We start from the raw sequence: 24000 nt of genomic DNA, 5'->3' as shown, positions 1-24000 counted from the left end.
GAGATGCCAGTAATGAGTTGCAACTGATCGTTGAACAAAATCTGCTTTAAAGTGTCTTCACACACATCTGGTGCAAACTGACCATGCAGAGTGAAGGGGAGCCCCGGGCTCTAGGGGACTCTTGTGCTTCACCTACACCTCTCCTAGCATGGCACTGCCAGTTAAATCCTGCCTCTGACCCAGACCCATGGGCGCTATGAAGTCTCATGATCCTACTCCCCTGCTGCATGGACTTAGTGTATATTGCAGTGAACTAGTGGGAATCCCCTTGGGGATTCTGTGGCCCTGACATACAGAGTGAGCGTTCACAGCAGCTGGTACCAAGTTAGGTAATCGTCTATCCCTTGTGTCTTCCCTCTCAAGCACAGCTAGATTCGTGACTCTGGTTAGTAAAAGCTGTCACTTGCAACCCTCTCCCTACCCTCAACAGGGGAAATCAATGACAGTTTTAACAGCTGTAATAGGCAATAGCCCTTCTAATTGCCCTTTGAAAGAAAAGGAAAAACTTCCCAGTCAGGGCAGCGACAAACATTTACCGAGTGCTCACCATGCTGTGCGCTGGGGATAAAAACATCAAACAGACTCAGTCCCTGCCTTTAAGAAGCTTGGGTTTGGGGGAGAAATGAATAAAGAGACAATCATAAGATAACTAGCAGGGACTTACTTGTAGATAAACTCCGTTTGCAGTGAAAGCAGAGGGAAAGGATATCTACCCCAATGTGCGACACTAGAGCTGAGCCTTCAGCAATAAGTAGGGAACAGTTGTAAAGACGTGGATTCCAGGAAGAACGACATCATAATGACCCAATCTTAAGAGAGGAGGGTGTGATTCAGAGACCACAGGGGCACAAAGGAACAGCAGTGGGAGGTGAGATGAGAGCAGCAGGCAGAGGGTAGGGCATGGGCGCCTAGTCTTGCATGACAAGGAGCTTGGAATTTGTGCCCAATTAGGAGGAAGAGGGATCCTTTAAGCTTTAGCCACTTATACCCTCACCTGCAGCATCTCCTTTTAACTTCAGGTCATTTTCTATTTATTTATGGCTCAGGAAGCCTCCTGCACTGTAGCGTGATACACAGCCAATATATAAATATTCTGCCTTTGTCAAACCTGAGATTGGGCAGCAGAGGTGGGGGAGAGGGATGGCATTATCTGTGCCTTTGCCGACACAAGCCCTCCGTTACCCCTTCGGGGCTTAGTTAACACAGCCCTTGGGATTCGTCTGGCACTGTTGCCACACACTGTGAATGGGAAAGTGCTAAAGAATACGTTTCAGGTGGTAAGTAACCCATAAAAGAAACAAGAACTGGACAATGTGAGAATTTAATGGTGAGGTTTCTAGGGACATTTTCTACTTTGATGGAATGCGACAGACTTTCTTTTATTTTTTTTTTTTTGGTGAAATGGGTGGAATATTGCTCAGAGTCGATATGGAAATTGTTGCCATTTTTTTCACATTTCAATTGTTAAGAAAAGCAACCAAGAATGTGATAACTTGTGTTTTACTGACTTGATACTGATGTACAGACACGGATCTAGATAACTAAATAGTCCTATTATGTTTGGAAATATTTTTGGTTCATTCTTCCATTATTTAAAGAAATATTGATGTTATTTATTATCAGAAAATTCAAAACTGAAGGCGGATAGAAACTAAAATCAGATAATTCGGTATATAATACACTTTTATTCTTAACCTAAAATTAAATATAAATCAGGACACACTCTTCTATCCTCGGTATATGCCAGCTTTGGCTCTCTTATGGTTAAGATCCATGATTCTCTGTCCCTTCGTTTTGGAAGTGTGTTTCTACCATTTACTACCATGTTTCCTTTGTCCAGTCTAATTTCACTCTATTTTAATTGTTGTGGTTGCTTCTGGTTAGTAAACATGTACACTGCAGACAAATTATCATTGGTTCTCAGATTCTTAGTTCTCTTTCATTCTCTCTTTGTGGAGGTGTGTGTGCATGAACTTGGCAAAGAAAAGAGGCATATATATCTACTGTTGATCTATGTGGTTTTATGCTTACTGTAGTATGAGAAAGCAATATATGATTTATAGCCTGGAATGCACTTAAAACACACTTGAAATTTATTTGGGGGCTATCGTGGATGAAGGATCACAAACAAACACATAAACCAAATAAGGCTTTGCCCCTTAGATTCAGCCAAGTGTCAGGTTGAGCTGTCAGATTTCAGAATCAGTGGGGTGATAAGTCTTCCCTTTGACAGCAGGAGAGGAGAGGAATTATTTGGTAATGACTCTGGAGTTTGAGAGTACGGAAGTGTGTGTGTGTTTACAAAGGTATTTGCACATGTGCGAGACCGTTTTTGAGAACACAATCACTCTGTAGTCTGATAACACTATGACCGTCACTCTGTGACACTATATTCAATCACTGGGTTCCAACGACTTCTCTTTTTAAGATGTCCTTTATAAAATGCTCTTCTTTCTGAATCTTTGAGGCATTGGTATTCTAGGTCTTCATTAGTTCCCTGCCCAGACTGAAGTTACCTATTTTCTGGTCTCTGCCTCCTGCCACGTCTTTTTCCCATTTATTTTTTACTTGCTGCACATTCATACCTTCGTCTCTGCTTTATCATGTCACTCTCCTGCTGGAAGCTTCTGAATAGCTTCCTGTTCTCTGCAGCCGCAGTTTTCAACCTTAGAGACCCAATCACCACTGTTTAGAATAAATATTGTTAATATTTCCTTTACTTTCATAAAATGAAAACAGTAGAAACTATGACCTACCTACATGTAATTTAGTAAAAGGCAATAGAAGGCCTTACATGTAACAAGAAGCAGAAATAACTTAGTTTATAATAAAGACATGGATTTCATTATATGAATGCTTGGGTGTGACAATATTAAAAGACATGAGGAAGTGATAAGATTCTCACATGTACTCTAAGAATCACAGTATAAGCCATAAACAAACGCAGACTGTTATAAGAAGGTGATCTTGATGATGTGAATAACAGAAATAGTGTGGTATTAGCAATGTGATTTTTAAAAGTGGTACACAACCCTTAGTAAAACTGTGAAGAAAATATTTCCTTCTTGGAGTACATGGTAGCAGAAAACAGTATTTATTAAAAATGGGCACAATATTTTGCATTAGTATGTAGAATAGAGTTAAGTTATGGGCTTGGATAATTGTAATCGGGCTTCTCAGCTCATGCATTTCCAGTAGGACATTTGAAAATACAAGACATGAGATAGTTCTTCATAGCTCAAGACTACTCGGCACATGGCAGAGCTATTAGCATCTCTGGTCCCCACCCACTAAACATCAGTAGCAACTCCTAAACATTGTGAAAACAGAAATATCTGCCCAAATGTCCAAATCTGCCTTTGGGAATGAGTGGTCCACAAGATGAAATTGAGGCCCATCTGCTTGGCATCCAGTGGCTTCCATGTCTGGTCCTCAGGTATTTTCAACGCAATCTATTGTGGCTTCTGGTACTGAGACCCCTGCGTGAGTAAACAAACAGGGGAGTTTCACTAGTTTTCCTACTAGTTAGGAAACTGGTTAGGAACTAGGTAATAGATAGCTTTCACTAATCAAATTGGCAAATTACCATGGTTTTAATGGTAATGCCTCGTGTGGTGAGGATGGTGTGGAACTCATAACTGCTAATGGGCACATATGTTCGTACAAGACCAACTTTGTAACACGTCACGTATTTGAAATTGGCACCTATTTTCTTCCAGCTATTCCACTTATAGAAATATCTCCTTTAGAAATAGTTACAGAATTATGGGGGCAGTAAAGCTACTTAGAAGTTTATAGCTATTATTTAAAATAGTAAAAATTTTAAAAGAACCTGAATATTCAACTATAGAGAATAAGTAAATATTAGTGTGTAGTTTTATGCAAATTTCTAATGTATAGATAATTAAAATTCTGTTCCTAAATAACATACTCATAATTTATTATTTATGAAAAAGTTATAAGACAGCTGCTATAGTTTTATAATTTTGAAAAATTATATGCTTATATATAGATACTTAAACACGGATAAAGTATGTATGGTCAGATAAGGGATAGATAATAAGCACCAAAATATAGTAGAGAGTTATAGGTGATTTTTTTCCTTTCTCTAGTAGTTCTCTGTAATTTCCTCATTTTCTATAATTAATATATATTGCTTTTGTGAAAATAGCAACAATAATAACAATAAACCAAAGTATTGAGTAACTGACTTATAGAACCCATAGGTTTACTTGAGTGCTTATCTAGATAAAGGCTATCCAAGTTTTGATCACAAACTCCTAACAGTTAAAAAAAATAATTCAGCATTCACCCCAATATGTGTTGACTGTTATAAAATTATCAACATGTATCACTTTATATAGTGTGTGTGTGAATTATCAACATGTATCACTTTATATAGTGTGTGTGTGTGTGTGTGTGTATAATCCACAAACTATGTTTTTTAAAAGACGAATTAAAATTTGTTAACTATTAGGAGATATTCTCGTCTTTTCTTCTTACACCACAGGGGATACTTTTATTTGGAGACCATGATTATACAATGTTCAATCAATTAATTAGTTTACAAACTATTTTCTCTCATGACTTATTCCCAGACGTAATATATAATTTTTCTTCTTTTCCATCTGTTTCTCTCTCCTTACTAAAATACCCCTACTATATGCACTGATTTTAAATTCAGTGGCATTTTCACTTGTGGTCTGTAGTGAGAACTTCAACTGGCTTCCCAGGGCTCCCTGAAGCTTGCAGCATTTTGGTGGAGTAATACTTTGCTCTCTAAAGTGATTGCCTAAAATCAGTTAATGTGTGCGTGTTTCTTCTGATGCCTCACCCCAGTGATCAGATATGGAAGCCAAGATCATTGGGGATTGCCTGCAGAGGTAAACTGAAAAGCGCAAGACCCAGAGAATGTAATTGAAAGTTCCATCAGTTTGTTTTGCTTCATCATTACTCAACATTCTGAAGATTTTCTCCTTTGTTGACATTTTATGAATAATTCTTCATTATGCCAAAAAAATTTACATTCTTAACAGTAATTAATGTGTTGTCTTTTTGTACTCATGCATAGTCATTTCAACTCTTTTTATTTAATGACCTGTAGATTTGTGACTAATGTTAGTCATTTACAACTTTATAAATGACCCCTTTCTCCTCAACAGTAGATGGGGAACAAATCTTAGAATCTACTTGGTGGGCTTATTGTTTTATTGCTTACTTGGCATATAACTTGATATGGTATTGCAGATATCTTTAGACAGAACGTAGTGTTCTCCTTGGTATGTTTCTGATTGACAGACAGCACTTGAATATGAGACTGCGTAGACTGGATAGGGTGATGTGCTTCTGTGGGAGCCTCACAGTGAAGATGTCCTGGGATTGTGACTGGGGCTTTGGTGCCTTCTGCTATGCTCCATGATGTTCTGCTGTGTGTGTGTGTGTGTGTGTGTGTGTGTGTGTGTGTGTGTGTGTGTGTTCACAAATGTGCATAAGAACTTAAATGCATTTTGAGAGCTTCTGTCTGTTTTTGAGAATCCTGATTCTAATTGTCTTTCTATCAACATTTGTGCCGTTGGTATATCCAATCACTCATTTTTAGATTGTGAACTAAAAACATGCATTTCTTTAAAAGTGCAACAGTGTTTTGTTTTGTTTTTAATTTTCAAAGACAAGTTTCTTTTTTAACACTATGATATAGAACTTATAGTATATGCTTCAAAAATTCTGTTTCCTAGTAGATATCACTCATCTTAAAGTTGCACTTTCTTTAAAATTTGTATGTAAGGAAAATCTAGTTTAGAAGTGTTTTTTAAATAAACTATTTCTGAATGTGACCTGAGAGGCTTTAATTCCGATAGTGGCTAGAATGCAGATTTAGAAAAATGCTTAATTAATGAATTTCCTGTTTCTTGTAGATACTGTATTCTTTTCCCCAAAACTATGAAGACCTGAGATAGAATGCTGTTACTTTATGTATTCTCTCAGGTAGAGATGTTATTATTTACAATTTGTCAGATATACTACTATTTGTAATCAGTTTCTCCTTGTGTCGTTCTGCAGTTAAGGGTCCAGGAGCCACTTAGGTACGTCTCATAGAGGTGTGGCTTTTTTTTGAAATCAGCTGGGAAATCTGAGGTGTCCCTTCTGCTGAGGACATGGGGAACTCTGAATTTTTTATGGCTTTTACGCTCATCTCTCTTCCCTAGTTGTTTAGTTATAGTCTTTCTAAAGAGCTTTACTCTATTGGATTTATAAAGTTTTAACGAGCAAAATATTCCAACAACATTCTTATTCGATATGCATACACAATGCAGAAGTTGATGACTTGCCCTTTGTAGTAAGCAATACCTTTCAACACAGAGAATGAAATTTTTAAATCGTTGTTGTTAATTAATTAAATTTATTTATATTGCTTTTTGTTTTTTAAATTTTAGTTTCAGGCGCATAGAGAGGCATTTTCATGGGTAGTAACTTAAACTCCCCAGTAAAGACAGACCAGGAAAGATGTCCTTGTTAAAAGTTACTTTTTCTTTCCTTTATTTTTCTCTCCTATGTTTAATGGACTCCCCTCTCTTGTTTTTGTTGGGCTTTTCTGATTTACCATGGAAGAAGTTCTGAGCTTGGCCCATCTGTCGAAAATTAAAATTGAGCAAAATGAAGCCGGGTGTCTCTGTAGCCTGAGGCTGAGCTCATAGGCCTGAGGTCAGGACGACACTAGTTCTGAAAGAAGAACGTTTCTGCGTGTGGCCCCCCTCAGCTCACTCACACCAGTGTACTCTTGCTCGCTGGCGACTGGCTGGCTGATCGGGAACTCTGGATACCAGCGATGGCGAATGGGGCCAAAGAACAGAACTGCATTTTGCAATATCTGTATTTCACAAATATATTTTTGTACCTTAGTTTTACTGTTCAGCACATAAGGATTAGTATACTTAGCTCTAAGCCAGGAGCACAACTGGCCTTGTCTCTAACACTTACATACGAACCCAGCTGATTACACTTAAATATTCCAGTTTCTTTAGTCTCTACTCAAATCTTAAAGCCTTTTTGAAATAATTCCAAATTTCCAGATATGTCAGGGTGAGCACTGAGGAAAGGCAGAAGTTTAATTAGTCTGTATGAAACACCCCTGTGTCCTGAGTAATTTTATTTAGTTTTCTCAGGGGTCGAAAACCCAAATGCCTATAGACGTTACATCAGACTGGGCATAATACATTTGGGGGTGATGGGGACTCTGAAAAACTGGAGAGCAGTGGCCCCAGCGAAAGGTAGCAGCCCCTGCTTAGCTCCTAATGAGGACTGCCATGTGGGAATGGAGGTCCGGGGTGGCAGGCCTTCTTATTTTTTAAGAGATGCTCTATGGACAGATTGGACAACATGTTTGTCAGTGGGATCTGGCCTTCAGGCTTTTGGTTTGCAAGTCTTACCTAAATTTATGAGTCCACACTTACCTGTTTCTGTATCTGTATTACTGGAAGCTCTTCGAGGTTAAGGTATGTCCCTTATTTGTCTTTGTCCCTCCATGGCAGCCAATCTGATGGTCATTCCCTGGCCCATCGTCAACTATGAGGGATGCCCAAGTTCTGGCTCATCTGCTGGAACAAATCAAAACTCACTGTCATGTGCTGCCAGATTTATAAATAAGTTTTAAGAACTGTCACCTTGTGGCAAACGTGGCAGTACAAAGTAGATGAGTGTACTCGGTTCTTATGTTTTCTCCTTTCTACCTCCTGAGGACTAGACAGGGACTCTGGGCTCCAGGTCTTTCTTGAAGATATCTGTCTTCCTAGGTTTTCTGAAAGCCTCAGCTGGCCAGTGATGAGACTCCTAGAGGAAGGCAAGGAGTTCGCAAGCAGAGAGGCAGGCACAGGAGGCACAGGGAGAGAGGAGCGGAAAGAGGAGCGGGAGGCCAGAGTTCCGCAGGGAGGGGTGATTCCCAGCCTCCCTTCTTTGAGTGCCCTAAGGAGGTTCGTGTGTGTGTGTGTGTGTGTGTGTGTGTGTGTGTGTGTGTGTGTGTCTGTGTGTCTGTGTGTGTGTTCCAGCTGTTGGAATCTGCCCATCCTTAACAGATAAGGACTTCGTAGTCGCAGCATATCAAGGGATCCTGTTGGTTCCGGTCATGAGTGTATCATATTATTGGACCTACAAGTTAGCACTGGATAAGACTCCCAGGACCTCTGCGGGACCTTTGGGGCTATGCGGCTCATGGCAATGACTGAGATTGTCTTTTAACCTGGCCTAATAGGGACAGTGGCTTGAAGTTACATTTAATTGTATTTGAAGGATATTAGGTAATTATACTTTCTTGGGCACTTGAGTTTATGGAGCAAAGTTCATACTCATAACACAGGCACTAAGGAAATAAGGAAATGCTCTGGAAGTTATATTCATTGTTGCAAAACAAAGAACGGACCCTGTGTTGAAGGAAAGATTTTTTTTTTTTTTTGTCCGGTATCTTTTGAAGTCCTTTTGCCAGTACCAACCCTGCCCCCTAGTGGCACTTGTGCTCACTTTTCCTTTGCTAGCTGGGAAGTGACACATTACCGCTGGCTCAATCAGCGCTGGTAGGAAATGGTCCGAATCACAGCATCCCTGGAGTCAAGGCTTCCAGGAAAGGCTCGCCTCGCGGGAGTAGGACATTCCCAGAGGAACAAACTGACCCTCGTCTTCACTCCCAGCGTGTTTCTCTTTCTCCTCGTTCATCTTTACTCCAGAGGGAGGCATGTTCCTCATCTCCGTGTTCAACTTCGAGTGTCCTGCCTGGGACTTCCTCGTCACCACCTTCCCTCTCTGTCCCTTCCCGCCAACCCTCTCCGCTTTTCTCCTTTTCTCTCTCTCTCCTTTTCACGTTTTCATTTTTTTCCCCATCTCATATATTGCTCCCCTGAATTGATGAACACACTCAGGCTCTGACACCCTTAAAGGAATTATTGCATGATTTTCTCTTAATATCACTTCACCTCAAGCTACCTCTGTCTCTATTGTCATCTCTTTGGATTAAACTTCTTAAAGGAAAAGCTTAAGACATCTTTCCCTATAAAATAGTCTGTCTCACGGCTTATGAAACCATTCCTTTAATTTTGGGCGCTCGTGTCGTTTCCAGTATTTTGCCATTAAAAACAATAATGGATGAGCATCTCACGCTCACGTCCACTTTTGCTTTTATTATTTCCAGAAGATGAAGTGCTCGGTATGTGACTGCGATTATGAAAATTAATGTGGTTTTGAGCCTGACTCTGGCTATGTATTGTGACCCAGATTTTTAAGAAGGTGGTTATCTGTTTATGGTGCCACGAGTAGAGAATGAGTACACAGTTTCCATTCAACTGTGGCAATATTGGATGTTGCCAGACTGGGAAGAAATGTTATTTAGAAAGGTGAAGAATCTTAGGTTTGCTTTATTTTTATTGTATTAATTTTTGGTGGGCTGAACAGTTTTTTATTTTTTTCTCTACTGATTATGCTCCTCTGTGTATTCATCTTTTTTCCAAATCTTACATAGTTATATTTTGAGATCTATTTTTCTTATAATTTTGAATGAGGATATATATAGAGATAGTTTGAGTTTTAAAGCCTTCTTTGTCAGTTGGAATGCAAATATTGCCCTCAGTATAATGTCCTTTTTATTTTAGTCTTGCTGTTTTCACTGTACAGAAGTTTTAAATTTTTTATGTATTCAAATCTGTCAGTCTTTTCCTTCATGATTTATTCCACTGCTTCAAAGCCGAAGTTACCGTTCTTTCACAAATCTGATAAATATTCTATTCCATCTCCTGCTGGTTTTCTGTCATTTAATATTTTGTATTTAACTCCTTAATCCATGTAGAGGTTATTTTTGTATACAGTATAAAAATACAGATCATACCTGATCAGTTCCCCCAGTTATTATCCAATTATTCCAATTTGATTTATTAAATAATTCTTCTTAACACTTTTTATTATGGGAAGCTTGTGTTATCATATGTTACATTTTTTTACAACATTTTATTCTATTTCTGGATTTTCCAATCTGTGCTATTGATCTGTGTTTCTGTTTTTGTGCCAGGAACAAAAGGTTTTAAATAATGCTGGTTTATAATTGATTCTCAAAGCTGCTAAAACTCTACCCTCTTGGTTCTTTTTAAAAACAGCACTCTTTAATATTATATTTAAACATTTTTACATGTATTTTAGAACACTTTTTTAAATTAAAAGGCATTTGGTTAAGATATTTGTTGTAGTTCAGATCACTGGGTCTAGGAGCTAACTAAATGATGGCTTTGCTGCTCATTGGCCATGTAACCATGAACGAGCTGTTTAAACTACCTTTGCCTCTCTCTTTTTTTTAAATCAATAACATAGGGATAATAAAAAGTACCTACCTTAAGGGCTATCTTAACCCTTTAAGATAGGGATTAAACAGCATAGTCCAGGTACAGTATCTGACACAGATTATGTGCTCATAAACATTAGCTTTCAATATTATTAATCCTGTTACCCCATGCTTGAAGGGCTATGTGAGCCTCAGGTGTCTTTTTCATGCCTTATTGTGTTTGTCCCCAATACAAATAACCGTATGCACTATTATAATAATAAACTTTCCAAAATACAACCCTGATCATGTCACTCCATGTTTCCCTTTGTCCCAAGGGAAAGAGTCCGTAATTATTCGGGGACCGCAGCGATCCAGTGTAACTCAACCTTCTTGCTCTATCTCCTGCTCATCCTCATGTCCCCTGTACTCTAGCCAGCTGAGCTGCTTGCCCCCGTCTGTACTTGGAAAGTCAGCCTACCACTGTCTTTTCAAACACATCGCTTGACAGGGTACATAATTTGTAGAGTCCAGTGGAAAATAAAAATCTAGGGCTCCTTTTTCAGAAATGATCAAGAATCTGACAGTGACAGCAGAGCATTAAAACAAGCACGTGCCCTTCTAAGTGTGGGCCCCTCTGTGCCGCGCAGGCCCCAGACCCGCGAAGCCAGCCCCGGTGCTCGGTGTTTAGTAATGGAGAAGAATGTCAGTATTCTCACCACCTCGCATTTTCGCGCACTGCGCCCCTTGTCCCTGGCGTCTTGCTCCTGTGTTCTTCCACCTCAGTATTCTTTACAGCTTACCTCACATGCAATTTCCTCCTCGACGCCTCAGAGATATTTACTTCTTTCCTATGAAGGAATATGGCTACGATCCAGTCTTCTCTAAGCCACTTATGGCTTTCAGCCTAGTTTATAGGGAATTCTTGTGTCTGGCTCCACCTTAAAATTGGGCTGTTGACCCCTCGGTTTGTCCAGGAAGCATTTTCTGACACTCGAGTATAAGTACCCTGTTTTGGCATTTACCATAAGACAGCAACATTTGGGGGGGGGGGGGGGGAAAAGACTGGTAAGCAGGGAAGGGAGGGAGGATCAGACCATGTAAATTACCCATAGGAGGCAATAGCCGATGCATTTCAGCACAAAGACGATACCTTAAAAAAACCCCGTTATCAACAAAGACGCACCTGTTTGTATTAATGATACTGCTGATGGAAGGGGAGATGGAGAAGGTGGGGCAGTGTGTCCCACTGGGGTTAGCCATATCGGATCCTTGATATTTCAAGCCTGGCTAGTGCAGAGCCCAGTGCAAAATGAAAAGGCAGAGCCCCTTGTTCCAAAAGGATCAAGAAGTTCAAGACGGTGATAGCAGAGCACGGGATGAAACATCCAGCTCTTCTCGGCTCGGAGCCCTGTGCACAGGCACAGATTTCGTACTCATGAAGCCAGTTCTGACACCGTACTGAGTGTTTCATAATGAGGGTGATTCTTAGTATTCTTACATCTTTGCATTTTCTCACATTGCTACTGTTACACGGTAGATGCATTATAAATGTTTGCTGAGCAAATGAATCAGTAAATAAGGGCATGAACTAATGTGTTACCCCTTTGGGTGACTGAGTTATATGTTTATAGGGATTTCCTAGAGATGTAGTTTTTTTTAACCTTCTTTGCCCATTAACTCACCCATAGAAGTTTTAAAAAATATGACTGCTACTTATCCTGAGAGTGATTGGGTTGGTCTGGAGTGAAGCACTGGGATCATTTTTTTTTTAATCTGGCTTCTGCTATACAGCCTGTTTTGATGTGCAGGAAGGATGTTCTGTTGGCCAATTGTCATCAGTTCAGAATGCAGAAAAAAATTAAAATGCCAAAATATATAATTCTGACTGCAGATGGCTAAATCTCTCTTCGTTTTAGTTCAGATTTTTTTCTACTATCTATCTCTGAAACATGCTCTGCTTCCTATGAAAGTGTCCCCCTATTGAGGCTACCCGAGAACTGATAGCACCTCACGGTTAGGTTTTACCCCAGTTGTGTATGGGCGCATACTCTATGGTGGGTATAGTGTAGAATAAGTGTTGGAATATGATTTTTCAGCTTAACGCTGGTCCAGTAAAGTCATTTTCTCTCTGATCCCCCCGCCCCACCACACACACCTCTGAAAATCTCATTCTAGTCCCCTTTTACATCACTGTCGTCTGCTAAGCATTGGTATTTTCAAATGGATAAAGTTTGGTCTAGACTCAAAAAATTGGGGGTTAAAGAATGAGGGTCACTACAGAGTCAGAAAGGAATCTCACTCAATTTCCATTTGCACAAAAAATCTTGGCTGGAGCAAGAACTAAAATATACCATGCAGTAAAAATAAACATATAAAACCCCAGATTCTGCAGTTAATGGAATGTGAAAATGTGTGTGTGCCCCTGACAGTGGGTGCTTGGAAGAAGCCTTGACCACTTGTTTTGTCAGTAAACCTCACAGAAACTTGGTAAACATAGCCATCATTCATTTCTAGAATTCATCAAATAAATATTCTCTGAGTCATTTTTAGCTCTGCAACTTGGTAAGGTGCTCTGATAAGCTCTATCTGCTTCTCCCTGGGGGCTTTGCTCAGAATTCTCATCACTATCCATTATTACAGAACATCTGTTAATAGTACACAATGAGATGGAAATTCAACCAGATTTGGAAGATAGCTAGAATCTTCTAAAACAATTAATAAAGCATACAGTATGTGATTTACACCCAGGATCTCTTTGGAGGTTCTTTGTTAAATGCCGGTATAAAAACTGGTAGTGTGGTATTCTTTCTGAATGGAAAAAGAAATCAACCTGCAAAATTTTTATGGTCTTTGTTTTGCATGATAAATTTCAATCCCTGTTTTGCTAGTCTGGGTTAATACTGCTTACATTTTTATTAGGCATTGATTTTTTAATAGGACAACACAAGATACCAGCCTTTAATTTTGATAGTGGGAATGGCTTCCGTTTCCATACGTCCCTTCTCCCCCACCCAAATTCCCACTATTTTTTTTTTTAAATATAGGTGAGTCCATCACCGCTGTGCCTTTAATTTAAAAAAAAAAAAAATGTGTATAGTAAAAATCCTGAAAATTGAGAACACATTCCAGGGCAAAGTCACATTACCAAAGTCACTCCTTGCTTTACAAAATTATTCCAAATAGCATTCCTTTACTTACAAATTCCCACAAACCTAAAAATTCTTTGCGTACTTATCAGAAACACATATAATTCACTTGCAAGGTGTTTGGCAGTTACTAAATTTTTAGTTTGGTTTGGTGAGAGGAAGTTAACTATTAATATTAAGATTTTTGAATGTATGGCTGTGCTACCCTGCACAAGCCCGATCCCGTCTGATCTTGGAAGCTAAGCAGAGTCGAGCCTGGTTAATACTTGGATGGGAGACCACCTATGAAGACCAGGTTCTGTAGGTATAAAAAATAAAAAAATAAAGGATTATAAACTGACCAGGTCCTTGTTGCAATCTGTGAGGTTAACCAAGGGTTGCCTTGCCTAAAAAAAAAAAAAAAAAAACCTTAAGAGTATGGATGACCTGAGAGATGGTCAATAAAAGAAAGAAGAAACAGAAGACTAAGTTTGAAGAAGTTGCTGGCCGTGGCTTTGGGAGTACCATGTGACAACTATTAGGAAGAGTACCAATTGGAGACAGTGTTTTGGCAGCTAGAACTCTGTGGCTGTGACCTAAGGAAAATTTGGGAACCAGGGATAGAGTTTGGGAGCTTTCTACAGAGAGTGATACAGGTCCCTGAAAATGATACCTAAAGGAGAGAAGACGACTTAAGGAAGAGGAGTAAAATTCTTGTGTAACATTTATTGATACGGCACAAGGAGAGTGAAAAGGGAAGGTAAAGTCAGAAAGTAGCTAGAGCCTTGCCAATGTATAGAAATGAAGGAGATGGGTATCAATGAGGAAGATGGGAGTGAGGGAAGGGGGTGTGAGAGGGAAGTATTTAACTTCATAAAAGATGCACCTTCTCTTTCTAATGCATCCGACCTTTGAAAGGGAGAATTTCCTTTTTTGCCTTTCTAGGAACATGATTTATTGCTAAAATAATACTGTATAACAAACCACCACAAAATCTCAGTGATGCAAAAACAATAGCATTTATTGCTCATGCATCTGCAGATGAGCAGAGGAAGAGGGAAATGCTGGGTGGCTAATTTAGGCTGGACTCAGCCGGGAGTGGCTCTGCAATATGACTCCGTCATGCTCTTCCTTGGAGCAGTGGACCCTCTTGGGCATGTTTTTATGACAGTGACAGAGACCCAAGAACATAAGCCCAGCTGCATGAGAGCATTTCAAGAGTCTCTCTGTCATATCATGTCTGCTGACATATTATTGGTCAAAGCAAATCACATAACTGAACCCAACACTAAAAGTTGGTGGAGATTATACTCCTCCACAAATCAAGCCATATAGGCAAAATCAATATCAATGGAGCAGGGAAGTTTGTTACTCCTATGGAAATGAGGAGGTGAGAATAAATATTTCTGGAGCGTTACCTAATCTACCACAAACAAAGATGGTTACTTTTAAAACTAGCACTTTAGGCGTAATTTAACAAGATATAGAACATGGAATAATAAAGCCTAGTGATAATTCAAAATCAGTCGTTCGCCTGCCACAGTTTTACTGTGGGAACCTGTCTCACTTTGATTCAGCATAAGTTTGGTGCCAAATGCAGTGTGAAGCACCAAGGTAAAAATCAAGGATGGAAATGACATAATGTCCTCTGTCAATTATCTTTCAATTCGAAGAAGTAACACACATATTGAAAAGTTACCATAATGAAAAGTCAAGTGTCACAAAAATTAAGGACAGGAACAAAGTAGCATGAGTACAGAAAGGAGGCCAAGAAGAATTCCTCTCCTAAGTGATTGCTTAAGGATCAACTGCAGCAAATAAAATATACTCTAGCTCATTTAAGAAGAAAGGGATTCATAGAGAAGTAAAGACTTGCATAAACATTGGAGGTCTAAACAGACAGCTGTTTCAAAGTTGTGACCCAGGACTGAGCTTCCCAGGGAGCTGCTGCTCCTGCCCTAGTCTGAAGTGGGCTGTTGGTTGAATTGTGAATCTTCCGCAAGAGATGTCAGGACTAAAATCAGTTGCCTCCGGTGTAATCTGCTTGGCAAAAGTGGATCCTGTCATTATGCCTCTTCTCCCACTGAAGTCAATTATGAAATTATGGCTTATACAAGTGCTTCTTATTGGCTGTCAATCACATCAGACACCTTAGCTGCAAGGGAGTCTTGAAAATGTATAAGGCTCTGTAGTACAAAAAGGGACTTTATTTAGAAAGAGATTGGATTGATCTCTAGGGCTAAATCAATCCCTAAATTTTCTACAGGAAGCTTAGGGAATACTTCATGGAGAGGGTGGCATTTGTACCAGGTCTTATAAAGTGCTGCCTTATGGCAAGGATTGTGTAGAATTCTGTCTATGAAAGTATTTTATGAATTGTAAAGCAGGAAACAAGGATAAAGATGACTTGCTTTATGTACATACAATGGAGTCCTCCTGAATGGGGTCACCATGGAGATCTTTTTCTCAGCATTGAGAATCTAGGCATAGTTTTAACTTTCTTCCCCCTCCAAATCTGTATGTTCGTGGAAGGCTGTACTTATTTTTCTGTAACATTTTTGAGCATTTGCTATATTATCTTACACTTTGCTAATAAGTGTAGTCCATTTCATGCAGTAGATTTAGTCCATTTCATGCAGTAAATTCTATTATTACCCTCAGAAGGGGTAAGTTACTTGCCCAACATCTCCTGTTAGTTAGTTAGTTAGTTAGTTAGTTTTAGTTAGCTAGTGGCAGAGCCAGTCCGATCCTGAAGTTCTTAAGCCCAGACACTGTGGTTCTTGATAAAGGGAAGTGAAGAAACGGAATGAAAAGCAAAGTGTAGACAATGGTGATCTGACAAAGAGCAGACCTGGGAGAGGCCGCAAAGAGTGGCCTGAAGAAAAAACTCTTCAGATCAACAGGGACTCTGCAGGAAGCTGGACCAGCCACTGCCAAGTGAAGGGATTCACTCGGAAAGATGAAACATTTGGTTCATGCAACTGACAATACTTGGTATGTTGTACCATGTTGTATAAGCGTTATTTTCAAAATCAAAGATTATTGGGTGGAGCCAAATCTTGAGATTCAAGTGGTTGTGGAGAGAGTGCTTTGGTATCACCAACTTAGTTTTGCTCTTGGCTCTATTAATAACTAGCTATGAGACTTTTGGGATAAGTTATTGTATTTTGCCAGGCCGCAGCTGTAAAATGGGTTTAATGGAATTGCCGAGAAGACAAATTCGAGATAATGAATGAACACTACAGTGCTCAGTCCATGTTAAAGTACTCAGTAAACATCATCTGTAGTCATTGTTGATAGGTATCTGGCTTTCTCATCTTAAGCTCAAATGTTTTTCTCAGTTTTTGCTGGTCTATTGGTAGTTCGAACAGCTTTGCTGCTGGTGTTTTCTGATAATAAAGAAGAAAGAGGAAGGGCCGGGTATCCAGAAGGTATAGTATAAAAAGAGAATCCTTTAAGCAAGGGTCAGGATATATTTGTAGGAGCCAAACAATTCCTTCAAGTTCTCATAACTTTGTGAATCTGATCTGTTAATTATGAGAAATAATTGAATGACTGGAGTTCTAGGCCCTCATCCTGTGCTTAGGCATACTCCGTGGAAGAGGTTAAGCTATGGGGAATAAACAAAATGCAAACAAAGCATAAATAAAGGGAAACATTTATCCATGGGCCAGTAATTATCCTCAGAATATTCACTAATGGTATTACATTAGTCTTGGCTATATGTGGCTAGAGCTCTGTGAGCAAGAACACACTTGGTTATAAAGAAGACTTTGATGGGTTACCTTTTTGTTTCTTTTTAAATTATCTTTTCACTTTCCATGCACATTTTCCTGAGCATTTACGGTTTTTATAGGCTTCTGATGCTCTAGCTTCTGATGTATTCTCTTTTCTACTTTCGCTAACTAATCCCTCACTGGTTTCCTGTATCAGCTGATTTTTAAATGTGAGACTGGGTAGGTTGATTTCAGAAGCTATATTTAAAAAGAGGCCCGCCTGCATATTTGGCTCTTACTGAGGCAGCATACTTACAGAGGGATTCGATAGGATGTAGGAGGCCATTTCTTATTTTCTTTTTAGATCGCATGTTGGAAGCAGAAACACAGCCGTTCACATGGTGTTCTGTGAACTTAGAGCAGTTTCTCTGCTGAGATCAGAACCTCTCCCCCTTAGCCCTGAGGTCAGCCAGGAACTGTCGCTTTGACCACCCCGGCAATGCCGAGGAAGCTGGAGGGAAATGCTGAAACGCAGTTGTCATTGATCCTCAGGACTCACACATTTTCTGATCATGTTCCCAAGGACTCGTAGGCAGCTACAGGAACACCTCATTTTATTGTATCTCATTTTATTGTGCTTCATAAATATTGTTTGTTTGTTTTTTTTTAACAAATTGAAGGTTTGTGGCAACCCTGAATTGAGCAAGTCTGTGAGTGCCATTTTTCCATCAGGCTCAGGGGATGGTTAGCATTTTTTAGCAATAAAGGATTGTTTAATTTAATCTATATATGTTGTCTTTTTAGACCTGATGCTTATCACACACTTAATAGATTACAGTATAGTTTAAAGATAACTTTATATGCACTGAGAAATTAAAAATTTTGTGTGACTCCTTTTATCGTGATACTGACTTTATTGTGGTCATCTGGAACTGACCCCACAAGACCTCTGAGGGGTACCTGTATAATGCTTTATCAGTTAGCTATTGCTACTTAACAAACCACCGCAAATCAGTGGTTTCAAACAGTGAGGTTTTGTTACTCCTCATGAATTTACAGATCATCTGGTTGGTTCTACTGGCCTTGGCTGAGCTCCCTCTTACACCTGCAGTCAGCCGTGTTTCAGGTAGGCAGCTCTGCTGATTATGGCTGGGTTCTCTGCTGTACACTGGACTAGGGTGGTCTCAGCTGGAGCATCTGAGCTCTCCTCCAAATGATCTCTAATCCTCCATCAAACCATTCTGGGCTCTTTCTCCTGGCAGTGGTAAGATTTTAAGAAAGCAAATGGAAGTCTGCAAGACTTCCCAAGGCATTGGCTCAGAATGAGCACAGCATCATGTCTGCCATTTTTTATACACCAGAGAACGTTGCAAAGAAACAGACAGCTTGGGTAGAGGTGTGGTAGAGGAATAGACTCTACCTCTTGATGGGAGGAATGTCAAAGTCACATTGCATTCAATAGTACAGGGATAGAAAATAAGTCATATATTTGCACACATTCCACAACTTTCTTTACAACTTTATACATTACAAAGTGTTTTATGGCTTGACAAGTGTTTCCACATCCACAGTCTTACCTTACTTGCCTAAGAATCCAAGAAGCTCAATTTTTATTTCTTCTCAAGCACACAAGAGACGGTTTTAACAAAAGAAAAAGAAAATCAACCAGTGCCCTGCAGAGTTGCCCCCTCATCGCACAGAGTTAAGATTCATTTTTAGAAAAATGTATTGGGTAATTACATCTTTACATGTGCCAGTTTCTCTCTTGAAACATAGTAAACATTACACTGCTTAATTTGTTATGTCAACCACAGCGTTTAAAAAACTGGAGTTCTCAGGCAATTGGGATTTTATGTCTGCAGTATAATTTCACAGGCAGGGTGTTTTTTTTCCTTCTAATTTTGTATTCTTGGCTTATTTACAGTCAAACATCTTCTACTCCATGAAGCTTAAATATTTAGCCATTGAAATAATACACTCTTGATCATCGTCAGCTGATCTGTAGAAGCTGGACGCCATGTTCTTGGCGCTGTCTGGCTCCTTCAGGTTCAGAGTTTATCATTGGCATTCTCCAGGAGCCACTCGTTGCCATATTCCTGTGGTCCTAGTTTTCATAATGCTTATCATTAGTATATGGCTAAATATACTCTCAAATCGTAGCTACAACATACTCCATTTTTTTATCCTGAAGGAATTTGTCACATAATGTTAATTAATAACTTTTATTTTATCAGTTGGACAAAATTATATTTTGTTCCCCCAAAGGCTTGCACGTCTTGATAAAAATAAATAGTGGACTTCCTGACTCTTATGCTATACTGGACTCGTAGCCCATGGATAAAGAGAAAAAGGACCGAGTCATACTTCAAATGCAAACCCATATACCTCTGTTTCTCTTTTTATTAAAAGGGATTTTACTCATCTGGAGGCCACGTTTCAATCAGATGCTTTTTTGCAGGAGCCTGTGTGTCACTACTTGAATTCATCATTCGAAGTTGGAAGATAGAAAATAAAATTGGTGAGGCAAGTGGCCCTCAGATGCAACTTGAGGAAATTCTGTGGATGGCCATGATTTTTAGTATGTTCCTATGGAATACTGATGTCATTTTAAAGAATCGCTTTCTCTTCTCTGATTAGTTAAGGGTGCAGTTACTTTTTTTTTTTTTTTGCAGGGCCCACTAACATTAAGGTACTGAGTGAAGGATCTTATAAATGGATTAAAATATACAAGGAAACAGCCTGTTTTCTTGCAATTTATAAATTAGGTAAAGCATACATAGGAGCACATACCATTATAGGTTTAGTAGCTTAGAAGCAAATTGGATTTTCATTGTTTTCTTTTTTTATGGTAGTCTATATCTGGGCTGCTAGATTAACTTTGGTTTCCTCAAATTATTACCCAAACGTCAGCTGGGATCTCCTGTAAGCCTCATGCCACAGGTAAACATGGGGTTAAGAGGATGGATTTAAGTTCTGCTCAGGAGAAGGGCAAACAAGTTATCTTTTAAGTCTGTTGGTCTTTGTTCTGTTTGATGAACTCAGTGGTGGGTGGGGAAAAGGGTTTCTCATTAATCGCTCTTCTATAAGAAACCATCCTTCCTTAACAGAAGTAATTTGGTTTCTTTAAGGATTAAAAAAAAAAGGACTACCTGAGAGAGTATTATACTCTGTTTCCCCTAAAAATTAAAATTAAGAAAATATAAAAATAAACAAAAGTAAAACCCCCAGTTAGCCAAGATAAATAAGCAAAATGCACAATATATACAAACCTGTCCCTTGTGTTTGTAAAGATGTATTTGGAACTTGGAAAGCTGCTTTCTAGGACTTCTGAATCGAAGGAATAAAAGTCAGAAAAAAAAATGCTGTTATGTATGAAGTGTCTAATGTAAATTGCAACTGTCTCCACTCACCCAATCTGAAGGCAATTTCCTTCCACTCACATGAGATCATGGGCGGGGCTTTGGAGTGTGGTTAATATTTTACAGGGTTATTTAACAGATTGAAATCACAAAGGCAGTAAATCGCTGTTTCATCAATAAGAGAAAACATTGCATTTGTCTCTTGTCAGTGACAGCTGTTTTTAAAGAGTAGTTGGTTTAAGAAGATGCCTGTTGTGACTTCGTTTAAGAATCTGAATATGCTTAAAATGGAATAGTGAAATACATACTGATGATGGGGGTGTTGTAAACTGGCGAGAATGAAGGTTCTCAGTTCTCAGCTGAGTTCAAGGGCCCTACCAGTTTGCTGTCCTCTAGTTATACTAGCTTCCATCTACCATTTTTAACACTTATTTTTTGAGACTTTATGAAAGAGTTATTCTGTTAACTTAAATAGAGCAAACACTCCCAACATTTGGATTGTTTTAACATGTCATTAACATCTCACAACAAATTTTTGGACACCAACACTTTCTAGAAACCCATAAATGAACTAAGAGATGGAGGAAGTTTCTTCTAGAACATTCGTGCCCTTCTGGAGGTTAATAGAGAAAGGACAGGGAGAGAGTCACTTATAACTTCTTGAGACTGGGTCTCTGAATGGTTCTGGTGGCTTAAAGAACCAAATGGTGGCTCATTTCATCCTCATCTCTATGGCTATCATAAATTCACAGTAACTGTAGTAATTTTAGATGGAGGGCATTATCTAAAAGCTGAGGCTGGCTGTGGCACAGACTCCACTGTTGGTCCTGTCATCTTGTACCATAAATTTCTACATTTCTATGCAAAGCACCCCATTTATGAGTTTTGTGTGAACTGCACCCTCTAACTGTCAGATAGGCAGAAGTAAGCCCTACCGTGTCGGAATGAAAGGAAGTTCAATTCTGTCTCATGCCTGCCCGGGCTAGTACTCAGTTCGTGACTATGCCCTCCGCGAAGTTTAAAAGACCAAACAGTTGTTTTTTATGGCAGTAGGTTTTATGGTAATAACCCTACAATTATCCGAGAAAGCCCAGTGAGCAGCACCACAGCGGCGCTGCGTCTTTTGCTCAAGTTTCTCGGTGAGGGGCTCAGTCCGGTCCCTTCGTGCTGTGGAGCGAGAAACCGTCACTGCTGTAATGAAAGACGTTTCAGCGGTCCGGCCGGCGGCCTGGGGCAGCGTTCCGCCTGCTGGGTTTAATTTCAGAATCCCAGTCCATCTTATTCGAACAGCCATAGGCAAGCCTTGTTGTTGTTGTTGTTGTTGTTGTTTCATCCTTGGCCTCGCTGCCCTTTGCCATTCACTTGTGAACACGTTGGTTGGGGGCGAAGAGGGAAGCTAGGTTTAAGCCTTGCCTTTTAATCCTCCTCTCCAGCCCCTGGCGAAAGCCTGTGAAAAAGTTTCCGGAGGGCTTTCCTCTAAAACCACGAGCAGTGGAATGGTAAGGCCATTGGGGGGCGCCAGTGCAACACAAATCCAGTTGAGTTCCTCGGTACATGTAAAAATAAGGTTGGGGAGGGAGAGAAGATAATTCCTCACATAACTTCTCTTTTGGTTTTCCTTCTAGCCTATTTTCCATAGACACCTCCATTCAAAATCTGGAGGGCTTTTTTTTCTGTTCTGCTTGGTACATTCAGTTTGCCTATGAAATAGCTCTTTCTCCACCAAAACACACACCTTCTTATGTTTGCTATAAAAGTTGACCTTGCGGTGCAATTGATGACCCATGTCTTCCAAAAATACGTAAAACATATCATGTTCTATTTATTATAGGCTTTATCAGGGCCTGTAAGTAAAAAAAATGAACTGTGTAAGTCGGACAAGTGAATTAGCACTTATTTTGATTCGAGCTGAAACTGAAGTTCGAAGAAGATACTAATTTAAATCGAGCAATATGAAATCACAAAAGGTTACATATATGCATGTGCATTGTATATGGGGTGTGCATGTGTGTGTGTGTGTTGTTATTGGCAATTCATTTAGCAGTTGTGGCAGAAGATTGGTGTTGGGGGAAATGGAAGAGAGAGATGGGAAATTTTATCCAGTAAACTTTTCCATCATTTGGAAATATAAATTGGTACCCACTCGGTGGCCACTATGCATTTCACACAGCCTCACCTTTGGTTGTGTGGTTTCTCAGTAGACCAGACGTTTTAAAAACCTGGCCGGAGAGAGACTGACATGCTAGTGGATCCGGGGGACGCTGCTAATGCGTCCCACCCATGTGTGCCGCTTAAACAGCATTTCTAAGGCAGACTGTCGCTGTGTGTCTGGTGACCAGAGAACGTACTGCCCAACTCAGGACTCTTTTGAAAGTGAAGTGAATGCTATTAATAGTCATACCAGAAAAACATACATAAATCAGTACTCCTCTGAGCAAATCAGCATCCCTAGTCATAAGCTGTTTTGATTGTAATTTTAACTCTTTCTCGTTCTTGAAAACATGTCAGAGCAGGAGTGAGAGGGATGTTATATGGGCTTTTAACTTTGAAGAAGAAAAAGAGTCGCTTGCAAATTCTTGTAGTTCAATCTGATTAATAAGAAGTCGCCTACCTACCACACAACTGATTGAGTGCCAGCAATACTCTGGACCTTGTCTAAAGTACAAAATCTCCTGCCCAAAGCATTCTTTTCCATCTTCCCTCATCATTGGCTTAAATCTCCATCACATTTTGTTCTTCAATTATGATATTTAACCCATTATGTTTCATATGATAGTTGTTTTCATATTTTCTTACCCCTCCCTGACAGATGATGCGTTTTTCCTAATTATTCCTCAGTAGAGTGCCTCAGTGGTATCTTTGTTTAAGGTGCTGAGCTAGAGCAAGTGACAATGGACTGTGAAGTTCTAAGCCACTAAGAGGCATTACACCATTCTACCTGCCCGCAGGTGCTTTTAAAGTATTATCTAACAGATGGAGAATTTATTACCAGGTAAAAATCTTCCCTCCCTATTAGACGAAGGGCCACAAATAAATATAAGGAAAGCACAATTGAAATGTTTGAAAACTCCTTTATTCTCCAGGTTCGATGTAAGTCCAACTGGTTTAAAGTGTTGGCTTCTTGAAGAATGTCCCAGGAGTCACCTGTTGCTAAGAATAAGCATGGGTTAGTCAGTGAATGGCCAGATTTAGATAATGATAGCTAATTAGCCTTTTGTCAAGCAATGGAAGAGTCAGAAGGAGAAGGTGAGAGAGCCACCCACATTCTGTTCAGTCTTCTGATTGGAGAGAGAAGATACATGATGGAAAGTCACTATCTTTCCAGTGGCCTCGAATTGAGGCTTGGAGACCTGATGGAGGCTTTTTTTCTTCACCTAAAAAGGAAAACCCAGCAACATGAGCAACACAAAAACAGAATTTGCTTCCATCTAGAGTAGCTGAAATCAGCTACTCATAGAAACCATGGTGCCTCAACTGGCAAACTCACGTGTAACTTCAGAGCTGCA

The 24000-nt window shown here is 39.6% G+C and overlaps 1 protein-coding gene across 7 annotated transcripts in view; it reads left to right on the top strand.

Moving 5' to 3' along the window:
- The window catches only part of GADL1 (glutamate decarboxylase like 1), a 226625-nt gene that overhangs the window by 178620 nt on the left and 24005 nt on the right, over positions 1 to 24000 (top strand). The window lies entirely within an intron of this gene.

Source organism: Rousettus aegyptiacus, unplaced genomic scaffold (genome assembly GCF_014176215.1).
Source record: "Rousettus aegyptiacus isolate mRouAeg1 unplaced genomic scaffold, mRouAeg1.p scaffold_m13_p_4, whole genome shotgun sequence".
Taxonomy (NCBI): Eukaryota; Metazoa; Chordata; class Mammalia; order Chiroptera; family Pteropodidae; genus Rousettus; species Rousettus aegyptiacus.
The sequence above is the reverse complement of the archived record's forward strand: the minus strand, read 5'-3'. Positions and strand labels throughout refer to the sequence as shown.